Raw genomic sequence first — 15,625 nt, 5'->3', positions numbered from 1 at the left:
GTCTTTAAGAGTACTAATACCTAAGGAACAACTTAACATCTAGGAAGCCGTGAAGTTCAGCAAGCGAATTCAAGAGAACTGCCCTTCCCCTTATGCAAAGATAGATTGTGTCCTACAGCAGCCTTTCCTTCATCCCTGGGCAACCAAAACCCACCAGTTTTTAGAATCTCCTTGCTCACTCTTTTTTTCTTAACATAGAGAAACATCGATTTGTTGTTCTTATTGATGCATTCATTGTTTGATTCTTGTTTATACCCTGACGACCTGGGATCAAATCCACAACCTTGGTGCATCCAGGCGATGCTCCAACAGAGTTGCTTGCCCAGGGCAGAACCTCCTTGCTTTTGATGCAACTAGAAAGGATCCGAGGCTGTAACATAGATCGCTCAATGCCTCCACCACCGGAAATGAAAGACCAGGGACTCCAGCCACGCTATTTAACCTCACTCCGCCCCCCGCCCCCGCGCACACACACCCCCAGCCCCGCCAAACAATAAGCGAGCATGCGCGACTGCGGGTCAGGGTTCCTCCCAGCGCGCGTCCACGCCCCCGTCAGGGAGCATGCGCAGATCTCCCACCGCTCCCCTCCCCGCCCCGCCTCCCTTCCCAGCGCCCCCGGTTCCTTAGAAACCAGGCGGCGCGTTCTGGTAGCGGGGCGCTAGGCTCTGCCGCGGGTGAATTCCTACCCGCCTCCTTCACTGGGGGTTGGCGTCCGCTGAGACCGTCCGGACCCAAGGTCCCCTGTGCGGAGCGGGGCGGGCAATGCCAGCGTGCCAGGTGAGAGGCGGCCTGCGGTAGCGGGTGAGGATGGAGGAGGGCATGGCGCGGCTGCGAGCGGGCGTCGACCGGGCCTCTAACGCGGGCCCGGCGTCGGAGGTCGGAGGCGGAGATACGCAGAGTCGAGGCTGGAGGCGGCCGTTCAACTGCGAGCGCCGGCGCGGAGTTCGAGGGTCGCTCCTGGAGTTCTCCCTCCCCACCTCAGAAGTAGGACTTGCAAGTGTGATCGTAAAATTTTGGCTCCTGGGGGGACCTCGTCCCTAACCCCATCCCTTTACTGGACGGGGCTCCCCTGCCCTGTGCAGAGTAGACCCACCTGCCTGTGTGAGGAGTGACGCTTTGTGGGTGAGGATGCGAGGTCTGGAAGCCTCAGACAAAGGGCTGGTGAGGTGGATGGTCATCCCCTTTCAGAGAGAGATGGGGTTTTTAGCAGGGGTATATCTTTAAGGAAAGAGTGTTCAGGTGGCAGGTGGGAGAAGGGACATCCCAGGAGGCGCGATGACTGTGCCAGCCGCAGAGCCCACGGGCCGCGTCTCTAGGGCCCTGGCCTACCTTTGAAGCTCAGGAAGGAAGCAGATGGACCTGCGGAGACAAAGGTGAGGTGAGGCATTCCCATCCAGGAGGCATTGTGACAGGAATGGTGAGGAAGGAAGAGGGGGCGGGGAGATCAGGACTTCGGAAGGACTAAGTGAAGTTTCCCTCCCCAATTACTGCGAATCTGAAGAACAGGACAGGAAGAGAAACAGTTTGAAGCTGCCTTGGATAAACCAAGTCAGCTTATAAACCATCTTGCTTATGGTCTTTTCCCCCATAGTGTCATGCTGAGGGCGAGACACTGGAAAAAAGTGGGTGCCCGCTGAGTGTCCGGAACCAGGGCCAGCCACCACCCAGAGGATCTTTGTGAGCTTTGGGCACAAAGGTCTCAGGAGGAGGAGCCCTTAGTGTATGACCCTTCCTTTGAAGGGAACAACTGTTAAATTAGAAAAGACACGTGTTACTGTGATATGAAGAGCTGTGGGGATGGTTGTATTTGAGAGTCAGGGGAAGCTAGATTCGTTCTTCGTATGGAAACTCATTTTATCCTGAAAAGCTACACCAGGGAACGAGAGTTTTAAGGCTCTCTCCATTTTACAAAAAGTGAAAAACGACTGCCTTTGGACCAGGAGTTTTTGAGAATGTCTGGACCACGAGGGGAAAATCTTCAGCAGGCAGTTCTGTTCGTGGAGTCCCCATTTTACAGGTAAAGACTCTGTTGTGAGAGGCTTTCTCTTACCACCTGGTGGCCCTGCTTTTCCTGTGGAATGATTGATCTGGGTCTAATCAGTTATTTATTTCCTCAGAAAATTCAGATATAAGATTTCCGTAGTAATACTAGAACCTGCTAGTAGTAGGATTAGCAATGAAAAAAAGCCTCCTCCTGCCAAAAAAAAAGAAAAGAAAAGAAACTTAAAGATTTGTAGTATAGGGAAAGTGTGCAGTTTTTAAACAGTTGGTCGCTGATTCTAGGCAAAAAGCCAGTATATTGCTAGCTTGATAAAACGAATCTTCAGTGTATGTTCAACTTTGCAGCATGTTTTTTTTCACTCCCAGAGTGATAAGAAAAGGTACATTGAAAGTATGATAATGTCAATAGGCCACATTAGTTTAAAGATCACTTTTGGTTCACAGATCAGTGCCTGACCATGACTATTGTTATGGCCTGGGAATATGGTCTATATTGTGGCTGTGAATTTATTTTAGTTAAGATGTAGTAAATATGCAATATTATATTAGTTTCAGGTGTACAGCAGAGTTATTAACATCGCACAGCTATGCATTTCCTTGACTTTCTTGCATCAAGAGAAATGTGGGGTATTATCAGAAGGGTATGTAATCCGTGGGTGAAATTCACAGTGTTCACCAAATCCTGTCAGAAAAGTTTCATGAAAGTCATTGTATTCTGTTTAGAAATCCTCATTAATTTATCATTAGCCCAGATAGAAGACAAACGAATAGGCCAAAATCGAGGTAAGATTGACAGGGATCAGTGAATTACCATCTGCAGAGCTGGGCGAAGTGTGGGAGCATGCTTTGAATGTACGTGCGGGTATGTTTGGGGTTTTTTTAAAGATTTTCTCTATCTTTAGAGAGAGGGAAAGGCAGGAAGAAAGAGGGAGAGAAACCTCGATGTGCAAGAGATACATTGATCAGTTGCCTTTCACATGCCCCCACGGGAGGACTTGGCCTGCAACCCAGCCATCTACCCTGATTGGGAATCGAACCGGTGACCTCTGGGTTTGCAGGCTGGCATCCAGTCCTCTGAGCCACGCCAGCCAGGGAAGATACATTACTGAATGAGCAGTTGGAGGAGATACTGCTTAAATGTAGTGAGTGTGCCCCATGGATTTGTGTGCACTTTTTGAGCTTCAATCATCAGAAAGACATTTGTTTTCAGAGGAGAAAGATGGACTTAGACACTCAAAGTGTTTCTTCGTTTCTATGGCAATGAAACCTTTTGACAAATAATTACTTAACATCTACTCTATTTTCTGGGGCAGCTGAGGACAGTTATCAAATCTGGCCTGTAATAAAGTAATCAACAGTATTTAATAGGCCAAGGTGCCAGACAAACCAGTAATGCTAACAGGATTTACTTTCACTGAACTGATTTTCTAGTTACACAGTAAGAGGAAAAATTAAATGGAAATACAGTACTGTCTGGTGTAAGAAGTTGTAATACAGACATCAGTGTTCAGAAAATAGAGGACTCAAACAGTGGAGACCTTAGAAGAGCTTTTCTGATGCCTGACGTCACTCATGCATATTTATGGAAGGTCCAGTTTTGGAATAAATCCACCATTGGAATTGAACATCGTCTAGGAAAAAATTGGACATTTTGCTCTTGAGAATTCATGTATAGTATAGTAATGGGACATTATTTTTCTTTTTCTTTTTTTTTTTAAGATTGTATTTATTTACTTTTAGAGAGAGGAGAAGGGAGGGAGAGAAGCATCAATGTGTGAGAGATACATTGATTGGTTGCCTCTCAGGTACCCCTACTGGGGACCTGGCCTGCAACCCAGGCATGTGCCCTGACTGGGAATGGAACCAGCGACCCTTTGGTTCGCAGGCTGGCACTCAATCCACTGAGCTACACTAGCAAGGGCAAAAATAATTTTTTTGAAGTGTATTTCCCATTTCAAAAAAAACAATTCCCCACCCCCGAAAGTTTCTTTGTGCTTGTGTAAAGGATGACATTGAACTTGTTTTCTCTCTGCTGGCCTTCACTCCTCCTGGCTTTGTTGACTGTGTTAAAAGTGAGGGGTTGGGGGTACAATGGCAGGGTCTGGGGTCGGTGGCATCTCTTCCTGTCTCAGGTGTCAGTGAACCAAATGGTAATATGGTTACCTAGACAGTGAATTTAAATGTGTATAATTGAAAGGTGACTTACAGATCTTGTGCTGCTTTCTAAAACTGGTACTTCTTTGGTGCCTGTTGATGGATAGCTTACACCCTTACGGTCTCTTGGGAGCTTGTTAGGGGTTTTGTAGGACAGTGTCCCAAAGCGTATTATAGGAAGTTTCATGTGGTGAATGGTTTCTGCAGCCCAGTGGTGGGTCTCGCTAGGAAATGGTTTTTGTCTCAGGAAACTCTCTGGGGGCAGCTCTGGGAGCACGTGAGATGGAGTGTTTGTCATGCCAGGCATCCTCCGATTGCCCAGGAGTTGGGGGATGGTAGAGAGAGCAGCTGTACATACTGTTACTTTTCAGCCTTTTGAATTCATATTCCTGTGCCAGGGCCTAAAGGGACGTAACTTGTATTTTGGAGCAATGGGAGAAATGATTCAACATAGTACTTCTTATCTAATGTAATTTTTAAAAGTAAATCATTGTGTTTAAATGGCTATTTTGGTATTGTTGTGCAAAGAACATTTAAGTGCCTTTGAGTAATTCCCAAATCATTCTAGGAGTGTTACTAAAATACTTTGAAGTTTTAAGTTTCAGGGAACTGTTTTCTCCTTTTTTAAATTTTTTAAAGATTTAATTTATTTGTTTTCTAGAAACATGGGAAGGGAGGGAGAACGGGGGAGAGACATCAGTCACTTGCCTCTCACATACACACCCCATATGGGCACCGGACCTGCAGCCCAGGCATGTGTCCGGCCAGAAATCAAACCACCTTTACCTTTGCGGTGTGACACCCAACCCACCGAGCCACAGTGGTCGGGGCTGTTTTCTCCTTAATACCATATGTAACCCAGTCTGGTCGTGAAGGAACTTAGAGTCTCAACAGTGAGACAAGACACTGTGCATCATTTAAACAATAATTAGAAAATTCTAAAATACTGAAATGAATTGCTGTTTCCAGGTAGGTATACCCCATATACATACTGTATTTTATAAACAGTCTCCTTCATTACATGCTAACCAAAAAGAAAAAAGGGGCTGATGTGGCAGACTGTCCTGAGCTTAGATCATTTTACGTCTCACATTTAACAGTCAGAAGATTGTTAACTTACAGCCAAGTGTGGTCATAGGCTGGTTGGTAAGCAGTCTTCTGCATCCAAGCAGAATACTGGTCAGGGTTGCCTTGCTCTGAGGTGCCCTAAGCATGTCCTACACTCGCCCTGGCCGGTGTGGCGCAGTGCATTGAGTGCCGGCCTGTGAACCAAAGGGTGGCCGGTTCAATTCCCAGTCAGGGCACGTGCCTGGGTTGCAGGCCAGGTCCCCAGTTGGTGGCTTGCGAGAGGTGACCAGTAAGTGTATCTCTCCCACATCTATGCTTCTCTCCCTCTTTCTCCCCTCCTTTCCCTTCTCTCTAAAAGTAAATAAATAAAATGTTTTTAAAAATGCCCTACACTCGAACAGGCAGGCAGAGAGATGATCCTCTCAAGTGTCTCTTGTCGCCATAGAAATGGGAGTCTTCACAGAATCAGAATACTTGTGTCCGTATATACAAGGTGGAAAACACTAAGAAAACTTCACTAAATCAAGTTTGCATATTGAAAAATGTTTATTACTATAATTAAAATCTCATTCTCTTGGGACCACAGGTAAAACCAAAACATACGATACACCTCTGTCTAGGGTTGACTGTTTCACAGGCGTCATGGCCCAGTGTGCTTTACCTCAGTGTTTTAAAGGCAAAGGCAGAGTCTTTTCACTTGACAGCCACAGGGAAAGACCTGTGAACACTCGTTATGTCCCTGTGTTAAATCAGTCCTTGGTATTCAGCTATGAGTGTAGCAAGAAATGGAAGCTGACCTCCAGGGACCTGGCCTGTCTGATAACTGCTGTGTGCTCAACTCCTGGCATAATGCCTAGTTCATTGTGGGGCTTTGAAGACGTTGGAGAGTGAACGAGGAAAGGACTCTGATGACTGGATATTGTGCCATTAAAGGGAGGGGTGGGGGAGTGCAGGAGGGCGTCGTGTTTGAGAGGAAAGATGAGTTTGGGTTGGGAGAAGTTGGTAAGTCACTCGGGTGGGATTTCTGGAGTATAGAACTAGAGCCACAGCATTGTCAAGGCTGGAAACGGGAAGTTGAGAATCTTTGAGGGGAGGTGAGGTCATAGTGAAGTTGAAGGGTTAGATAAAGTTGCTCTGGGAGAAAGCAGGGCTGAGGATGGAATTTTCGGGTTAGTGTCAGCCTGGAACTCACTGTTAAAGTAATCTCAGAAAAAGGAATCTGGTTGTTGTCAGATTTTCAGAAACAATGAATAATTAATATAGTTGGTAGATGAGTACTTTTTCCTACTATAATCAACAGCTGGAGCTAACTTTTTTATTCTTTAAAGATTTTATTTATTCATATTTAGAGGGGAAGGGAGGGAGAAAGAGAGGGAGAGAAACATTGACGTTCGGGAAAAACATGAATTGGTTGCCTCTTGCCTGCCCCCAACTGGGGACCTGGCCCATGACCCAGGCATGTGCCCTGATGGGGAATCCCGCCTTTCTGTTTGCAGGATGACGCCCAGTCCACTGAGCCATACCAGTCGGGGCCTAAAGCTAACTTTTAGACCCGATAGTGATCCAGGTACTTCTGTGGGTGTTAAATTTACTTCTTTATGACTTGGTTTAGCTGACCCTTTTGTACATTGGGTAGTTACGCCTCATTGGACAGGTCATTAGGTCTTTCATTAGTGTCCCTCCTAGGACACGGTGTGCATGGAGGCCAGGGGGTGGGGAACTGGCGTCTTTGGCCAGGACTGGGTATGCGCTCTCATTTTGTGGTGGCTGCCTAACAGTTTTAGCCCTATGTCAGTGTGTGGGCCTGGAGGAATAGTATTTTTTTTTCTTTGTCCTGTTTGTGTTTTTGCTGTCAGTGACAAGGCAGCAGTCTGTGACCATGTCATTGAGGCAGTGTAGGTGCTTAAACAAGTCACAGGAAAACTGAACCTTCTCCGTAGAAACCCAGGGCCCAAAGCATTTATCATACCTAACGTGTAAAGCGCAATACCTGTTTGGGCTTTAGTTTGGCTGTATTTTTCAGTGGGAACATAAATGCAGGTAGAGAAACGCTTGCAAATCTGTCTGAAAACAGTCCTGCTGGAAGCACTCGTGGTGCTGTTTCGGGCTCCAAGCACAAACCAGTTCAGGAGGAGCTGTAACTGTACTGCAGGCATCGAGCTGCCCGGAGCCTGCAGTCGCAGGCTCAGGCTGTGTTCTTTCTCCCGGCTCCCGCTCAGGCTCTGGTTGTGAGGCGTGGTTGGCTCTCCTCTTTGGGTCCAGCTCTGCAGGCATTGATGGCCTGTCTGCCACACTGGCTCAGTTCTAGATGTTGGAGGGCCGAAAGGAGGGCTGGGGGACAATGAGACACACTTTTCTAATGAGTTCTGGGAACATGATTGGTGTCGAAGGCCACACGCAGGGCATTCCTGATTATTTCCCCAACAGGTTCCTGGAACCGGCAAGGCCCTGCCACCCTGACAGAAACTAAACAGGTGATTGCAGTGAGGTACGTGAAAGCCAGAGCCCAGGCTGCTCCGGAACTGTGAGAACTTAACCCAGCCCACGCACGCACGGCCTCTCTGAAGAAGTGGTGTGTAAGTGGAGACCTGACAGATCTCCTGAGAAGGAGTTAGCCTGAGGAACTAAGAGGAAATATTCTTCCAGGCAGAGCAAACTGCTTGAACCACATCCCAAAGCAGGACTGAAGGAGTTAGATTTGGTAGCATGTTGAGCCAATGTAAGGCACAAGTGCTAAGGTGGGTCCAGCCCACACTGGGGAGCTGCTTTGTGAGCCCATCGAGGAATTTGGCATTTATCCTAGGGACATTTAAAGGCTGGGGAAGGAAATGGTTAGGAGCAGGAGAATCATGGGAGTCTGTTCAGGGAACCAGAGCAGTGGGCAAACTCAAGGGGCATTACAGTGTCCAGTTGTTCGGGTGTAGTGATGGAGTGGCTATGGGGGCAGAAAGGCTTCACTACAGCCAGAGTGTTTCCCTATGAACTGGTCAGATTTGACTCACGGTCACTTGTCTTCCCCTTGTGATTGTGTGTTGGCTTTTGACTGAACATAGCCCCCCAGTGCTGTGTCATTGTGGTCCATCCTGCAAGGCGGGCCATACAGCCCGCTTCTGTGTCAGGAGGGAGAGAACTTGACTACAAGGGGACTGAGCTAACTGATAAGCATGAGTCATGTCATGTGGAGGAGGGGCGGCGGCTGGAAAGACAATTCCAAGTGAAGGTACCCTCTTGGCAGTTCAAGCTGTAGTCTAATCCCAAGGGCAGGCAGAGCTGTTCTGTTAATCATATGATGCCTATTTTCTTTCCTGAACCATTAAACCGTTAGATTAGCGATGGAAATAATTTCTGTCCAATTTGTGAACATATTCAAGACACTACTGAATTATATACAATTTTGATGAGTTCAGTATGTATGTCTTGGCTTACTGATTAACTAACTATACAAGAACAAGGTCTGAAATATTTCTTTTTCTAAAGATTTTATTTAATTATATTTATAGAGAGGGAGACAGAGAGGGAGAGAAATGTTGATAGGTTGCCTCGCACACCCCCAACTGGGGACCTGGCCAGCAACCCAGGCATGTGCCCTGACTGGCAATCAAACTGGCAACCCTTTGGTTCGCAGCCCGTGTTCAATTCACTGAGCCACACCGTCCAGGGTACATGACTTGTAATTTTAAAAAAGGATAGTGCCCTGGCCGGTGTGGCTCAGTGGATTGAGCACTGGCCTGCGAACCAAAGGGTCACCGGTTCGATTCCCAGTCAGGGCACATGCCTGGGTTGTGGGTCAGGCCCCCAGTAGGGGGCACTCAAGAGGCAACCACACATTGATATTTCCCTCCCTTGCTTTCTCCCTTCCTTCCTCTCTCTAAAAATAAATAAAATCTTTATTTCTAAAATAATTTTTTTTTTAAAAAAAAAGGATAGTTACAGGGCAAATTGTTATAGATACATTTTTGAATAGTTTGGCTGGAACCTCCCAGCTCCATCCATCTCTAAGCCTCTGGAGATCTAGATGCTTTTAATAGGATCGGGAAGACACAATCCCAGAACAAGTAATGACACTTGAAAAAACCTGCCTCCCTCCCTCCCTCCCTCCCTCTCTAGGGTCAGTGAACATATCCTCAGGTGAGGATTAAAAAAATAAATGCTCAAGATGGTAAATTTCATGTTGTGTGTTTTACCACAGTTTTTTAAAAAACCTAACCGTCTACATACAGATTATTTAGTAGGACACGTGAAAAATCCTGTGGATCAGGAAGATGGGGCTGTCCAAATTCTGAATGAATGAAAGCTGCACGTTGCAACCCCCAGCACTGTAAAGGGGTTGTTGATAGGGAAGGGTTCATAGGCACCTTCTGCCCAGGGCCTGGCCCCTGTTCCAGCTCGTCTAGTGAATGAGTGACCTCTTTGAAGGTAAGAGCTCACTCCAGAATGCCCAGACTTCACTCAGCGAGGGAGGATGTTCTTTTTGTCAGAATCCTGGCTACCTTCATGACTATACTCTCGTCACTTGGAGCTCCTGGCCTTATAACCCATGGCATAGAAGAGGTCAGCAGACCTCTTCTGCAAGGGGCCAGAGGTCAGGTATTTTAGACTTGGGGGTATGAGTGCCTGTTGCACCTCTGTGCAGTTGTAGCACAGAAGCAGCCATAAATAAAGGATTGGGTGTGACTGTGTCTCTTGAAAAACCTTATTTACAAAACAGGTGTCAGATGGGATTCCGCCCACCCCTGGGGGAGGGAATGGGTCTAGTCCTGTGGTTTTGCAGAAGCTGTGGCCCCACACACAAGACATACAGAGGGTGAGAGGGGGATTCAGCCCGTCTGGGAAGAAAGAGTCCACAGACCCCAGCTTTCACAACCATCTTCGTCAGGCCTTTGGGTTCCCTGTTTCTCTTAATGGCCCTGCAGCTTCCCAGCCGCTTAGGTTTAGAACTTCAGGGTCATTTTTTGAGCGAGTCATATTTACTCAAATATAACTTTCATAGCAGTAAACCTTATACCCTTTTTAATGTACAGTCCTATGAGATTTGACAAATTTGTATAATCATGTAACCAACACCGCCAAGAACCGTTTTGGGGGCGATGGAAGGTGGAAGAGAGTAAAGGGGGGATAAATAGTGATGGAAGGAGACTTGACTTGGGGTGATGAACACACAATACAACATACAGATGATGTATTATAGATTATAGAATTGTATAACTGAAACCTATATAATTTTATTAACCGATGTCCCCCCAATAAATTCAATAAAATGAAAGATTATCCTTGCTTCAAAAAAATATATATAGAACAGTTTCTTCACATACACACCCCAAATTCCCTTGTGGCCTCTTGTAGTCAAATCCTGCTCCTGTTCCCCACCCTTGGCAACCACTGATCTATTTTCTGTCCCTATAGTTTGCTTTTTTCATTATGTCGTGTAAATGGAATCACACAGTATGGAGCCTAAAAGTCTGGCGTCTTTTAATTAGCATAATGCATTTGAGAATCACCCTTGACATTGTGTGCACTTGTGGTTTGTTCTTTTTTATTGCTGAGTAAGTAGTCCATCGCATTGACATAGTACTGTTTGTTTACCCGTTCACCAGCGAAAGGACATTTGTGTTCCAAGTTTCGGCAGTTGTGAATAAAACCAACATTAAAAAGGAGACATTCACATATAGGTTTTTGCGTGAGCATAAGTTTTTATTTCTCTTGGTAAATACCTAGAAGTGGGATTAGTAAGTTTTATGAAGTATATATTTAACTTTGTAAAATGACAAACTGTTTTCCAAAGTGGCTGTACCATTTTTCATTTTCACCAACAATGAACAGTTGTTTTATGTCCTTGCCAGTATTTGATACTAGCTTTTCTAAATTTCTGAACTTCAGACATTTTTTTAAATTGATTTTTATGGGGGAGAAAAGGCATACAACTGTAATTGAATAATAATAAAAGTTTTTTAAAAATTATTTTTAGAGAGAGGGGAAGGGAGGGAGAAAGAAAGGGAGAGACACATCCATATGTGGTTGCCTCTTGCACGCCCCTAACTGGGGAGCAACCCTGAAACCCAGGCATGCTCCCTGACTGGGAATCAACCAGCAACCCCTTTGTTCGCAGGCCGGCACTCAGTCCCCTGAGCCACACCAGCCAGCACGCAAGCCTCTGTTTTTACAGAGGTTCAGAGAAGCTAAGTAATCTGCCCAGGGTTTCACAGCTGGTTGTGGCAGGTCTTGTACACACAGCTATCAGTGTAAGAATGTCCAAACCTGTAGAGAATTTTAATAAAATTTTATTTGAGGCAAACAGAGGCTAGAGCTCAACAGACAGAAAATTGCTTTCAGAGAATGGCAGTTTGCAGCTTCTTCTGTGCATTTAGAATCAAGGAGGGGAAGGTAAGGCAGATTACAGGTAAATGGGAGAAAGCAGGGCAGGGATTGGATTACAGGATCATTAACGAGATTTTGTGCTTTCTGGAGAATGGTTACTTTGAAGAAGAAGAGAGATGTTGACCTAGATCCCCAGAAACAATGGATGGGACTTGCTTAAGGTAGATTAACCTTTTGCAAAAGAAGTTATATGGCTGCCCAAGTAGAAATTTGTGATCAGATCGCCCTGTGAGGTTGCTTTCTGTAGAATACCTTTTTCGTCCACACAGCCAGCTGTGGGTCCTGGACAAGTTACCTAGCTTCTCTGAGCTTCTGTTTCCTCGTCTGTAAGATGGGTTGCATGGACTGAGAGAGATGTACTATATATTACAGTAAACACTGCCCGGCCTAATGCAGTCACTGCACAGTAGCTCAGAATGTTATCTTCATATTCCTGCACAGTTATCTTCATATTCCTACCATATACATCTATCTTTTTTAAAAGACTTTTTTAAATAAAGATTTTATTTGTTTGTTTGTTTGTTTTAGAGAATGGGGAAGAGAGGGAGAGAAACATCAATGTGTGGGTTGCCTCTCATGTGTGCCCTCCTGGGGACCTGGCCCACAACCCAGGCATGTGCCCTACTGGGGATCAAACTGGCAACCCTTTGGTTCTCAGGCCAGCACTCAATCCACTGAGCCACACCAGTGAAGGCCTTTTTTAAAAGACTTTAAGTGATTTGCCTTGGGCCAGGCCCAGTTATATATGCTTTATAGATAGATATTAATCATTTAATCCTTAAGTCCCCCCCCCCCCCAGGTAGATACAGTTATCTCTATTTTACAGATAAGAAAACTAGAGGCATGGAATGATTGAGAAACTTGAGTCCTGATTGGTCTGGCTCAGTTGGTTGGGCATTGTCCTGCAAACCAAAAGGTCACTGGTTCGATTCCCAGTCAGGGCACATGCCTGGATTGGGGGTTCAGCCCCATGTCGGGGCAGATGCAAGAGGCAACCAGTCACTGTTTCTATTTCACATCGATGTTACTTTTGCTCTCTTCCTCCCTCCCTTCCCCTCTCTCTAAAAGTAAATAAAATATTTTAAAAGAAGAAAAAACGTACCTGGAATTACCAGGCTGATGAGCAGTGGATCCAGGACTTGAACCCAGGCAAGTATGGCTGCAGGTTCCATGCCTCTAACTTCTGTGCTACTTTCCCCATAACTTGTAGCCTTGTCAAAATATGTATAGCCAGTCCTTCCAAGGTACTTTCTACCCCTTATTCTTGACCAGTATGTGGTGATTGGAGTGCATGTGAGCTAGGTCTGGGTTTATGGGGATCTTTGGAGGCACATGAAAGGTATACACAAGGATGTTAGGAGCAAGCAGTAGGGAAATGATAGGGGTGAGAAATAAATGAGGAAAACCAGCTCTGCCTGCTCGAGCAGGAAATACCTATTTATCAAGCCTGCCCAGCATCATGCCATCTGGCTTCCTCAGAGCTCAGCTGATGTCCCTTTATGGGTGTTGATAAAGCTTCTCTTTGAGTCAGTGTCAATAAAACAGAGGTTATTAAAATTTATTCTAATCCATTTTGTTGTTTTAGGCCACAGATGCAAACATCCACCCACACGTGACTATAGCATGAAGAAATGAGGTGCTAGAGAGGAGGAAGTGTGCCCTGGGCGTGAATTTAGAGAGGACAGGGACATCCTTGGCTACGGTGGCTATGTCTCATTCCCCGGGCCCTTTTAGCTTTTCGTAATTAATGACCCACAAAATTGAAGCAGAATCTTACTTATCTAGCGCAACAAATTTGACACTCCAGCTCTCAGGATGTCCATGACCTGTAAGTCACCAAAAAGAACCTTTGGGTGTGCTGTCTTTCCCAGGAGCACGCCTGTGCCTTTCCCTCCCGCCTCTTCTTCCCTCTCAGGAGAGCATCTCCTAAACTATAAGGGTCCCTACGAGACTTGCAACCAGGGGAGCAATGGGCAGCAACAGCTTATCCTGGGCTCACCCCCTGAACCTGTCTCCAAGACCCCTTTTCTCTCACTTCTCAGGGAGCCAAAGCAACCCCGCCTAGGCTCTCTCCTGTTGCTGCTTCTGTCCTAAGCCCTTCCTTGTTTCACTGTCCCCAGCTTTAATAAATGTACTCTCAAAATCAAAACACCTATAAAAACACGAAAAGAACCTATAAATGCAGAAAGTGACCACAATTGCTGGCGGGAGTCCAGGACATGAAAATTATAGAAAACTTTATGTGACTAACCTGTTTTCTAATTAGAAGGGAAGTCTGTAGGGACAGAAAAATTATCAGCAAAGAGGAAAGAGGAGTGGTTGAGGCCACAGACATTAGTCACCATCAGAAAGAAAAAGATGGTTAAGCTAAAGCCCAATGGTAGAGTTCAAGGGGAAGACAAGCTCCACAGCCCCCAGCAGTAGAGACCAGAGGAGGCAGGAAGCTGACAGGGGTCTGGAGTTAGAGGAAGCCCAAGTCATGCTTGTTTCAGTGGTTCACCAAGGTACAGGTGTCCTTCATGTAGGATCTAGTAGTACAGGGCACTCTATTGGGCTATACTGGCACGACAGCCCCTAACATAGACACGTACTTCGCACGGTACACTTAGAAGTAAAAGAGATGCTGGATCTGAAAATGAAAATTAAGAAAAAACTGGTATTTACAATAGCATCAAACAAAGTTTATACTTAGAAATAAAGGTGTAATTTATACTCTGAAACCTATTAAACATTATTGAAAGTAATTTTAAAAGACCTAAATAAATTGAAAGACATCCTCTGTTCATGGATCAGAAAACTCAATATTAAGATGACAGTTTTACACAAGTCGATCTACAGATTCTAAGCAATCTCTATCAAAATCCCAGATTAACAAAATGATCCTAAAATTCGTAGGAAAATACAAGGGACCCAGAGTAGCCAAAACAATATTGAAAAAGACCAAAGTTGGAAGACTCACACTTACTGATTTCAGAACTTATTATAAAGCTAAAGTAATTTAGCCCTGGCTCAGTGGATTGAGTGCTGGCCTACAAACCAAAGGGTCGCTGGGTCCTTTCCCAGTCAGGGCTCATCCCTGGGTTGTAGGCCAAGTCCCCCCAGTAGGGGGCGTGCAAGAGGCAACCACACATTGATGTTCTTCTCTCTCTCTTTCTCCTTCTCTTCTCCTCTCTCCAAAAATAAAGAAAATCTTTTTTTAAAAAAGCTCAAGTAACTAAGGGTGGTACTGGCATAAGGCTAGACATACAAATCAATGAAATCAAATTGAGAGTCCATAAATAAACCTATATATTTATGGTCAACTGATTTTCAACAAAGGTGCCAACGTCACTCCAGAGGAAGACACAGTCTCTTCAATAAATGGTGCTAGAACAACTGAATAACCACATGCAGAAGAATAAAGTTGGGTCCCTGTATCTCCCAGTTTCTCCCTCCCTTACCCCCATCACTGATCTACTGTCTCCATGGATTTCCCTTCTGTGAAAATTTTATGCAAATGGTATCATACACTCTATGGCCTTCTGGGGTTAACTTCTTTCACTTACCATAATGTTTTCAAGGTTCATCCATCTTGTAGTTTGTAGCAGTGCTTCCATTACGTTTTGTGGCTGAATAACACTACCCTACATGGATATACCACATTTTGTTTATCCTTCTAGCAGCTGATGGACGTTTGGATTGTTCCTACTTTTTGGCTATTATGAATAATTCTATGAGCATTCATGTACAAGTTTTTGTGAGAGGATATAGCGTTGATATGATCTGAAAGAATCTCAATAAACAACTGTTCTCTACTACATATTTAATTCTCCCAGAAAGAATAAAACCCACTCATCATCAGTTACTCTGAAAGCCATTGTCGTCACGTCAGGTGACTGTACGCCCAACTTTTAACTGGTTCACAGAGGATTCTTCTTACTGGGTTGTCTTGGTGTGTGTTTTGAAACTCATCCCTCCCGAAGATAACCCTTGAAAGTGCCTGCCCAAAGCTAGACTTAATCTTGAGGTTTGTGGGTCCTGCTGGGCC

The 15,625-nt window shown here is 45.2% G+C and overlaps 1 protein-coding gene across 2 annotated transcripts in view; it reads left to right on the top strand.

The window, feature by feature from the left end:
• The first annotated feature begins 601 nt into the window (after positions 1–601).
• GFOD2 (Gfo/Idh/MocA-like oxidoreductase domain containing 2) overlaps positions 602–15,625 on the top strand; it is a 30,198-nt gene continuing 15,174 nt past the window's right edge. Inside the window, exon 1 of one of the 2 annotated variants that reach the window (XM_024556200.3) lies at positions 602–777. The gene's annotated coding sequence lies outside the window, so the exon portion shown is untranslated. Of the gene's footprint in view, positions 778–830; positions 2,018–15,625 lie in introns of those variants that run through there. The other variant, XM_024556201.4, reaches the window with a different exon arrangement.

The sequence above is a fragment of the Desmodus rotundus genome, chromosome 12, assembly GCF_022682495.2.
Source record: "Desmodus rotundus isolate HL8 chromosome 12, HLdesRot8A.1, whole genome shotgun sequence".
Lineage (NCBI taxonomy): Eukaryota > Metazoa > Chordata > Mammalia > Chiroptera > Phyllostomidae > Desmodus > Desmodus rotundus.
Note: the sequence above shows the minus strand (reverse complement) of the source record. Positions and strands in the feature narration are given on the sequence as shown.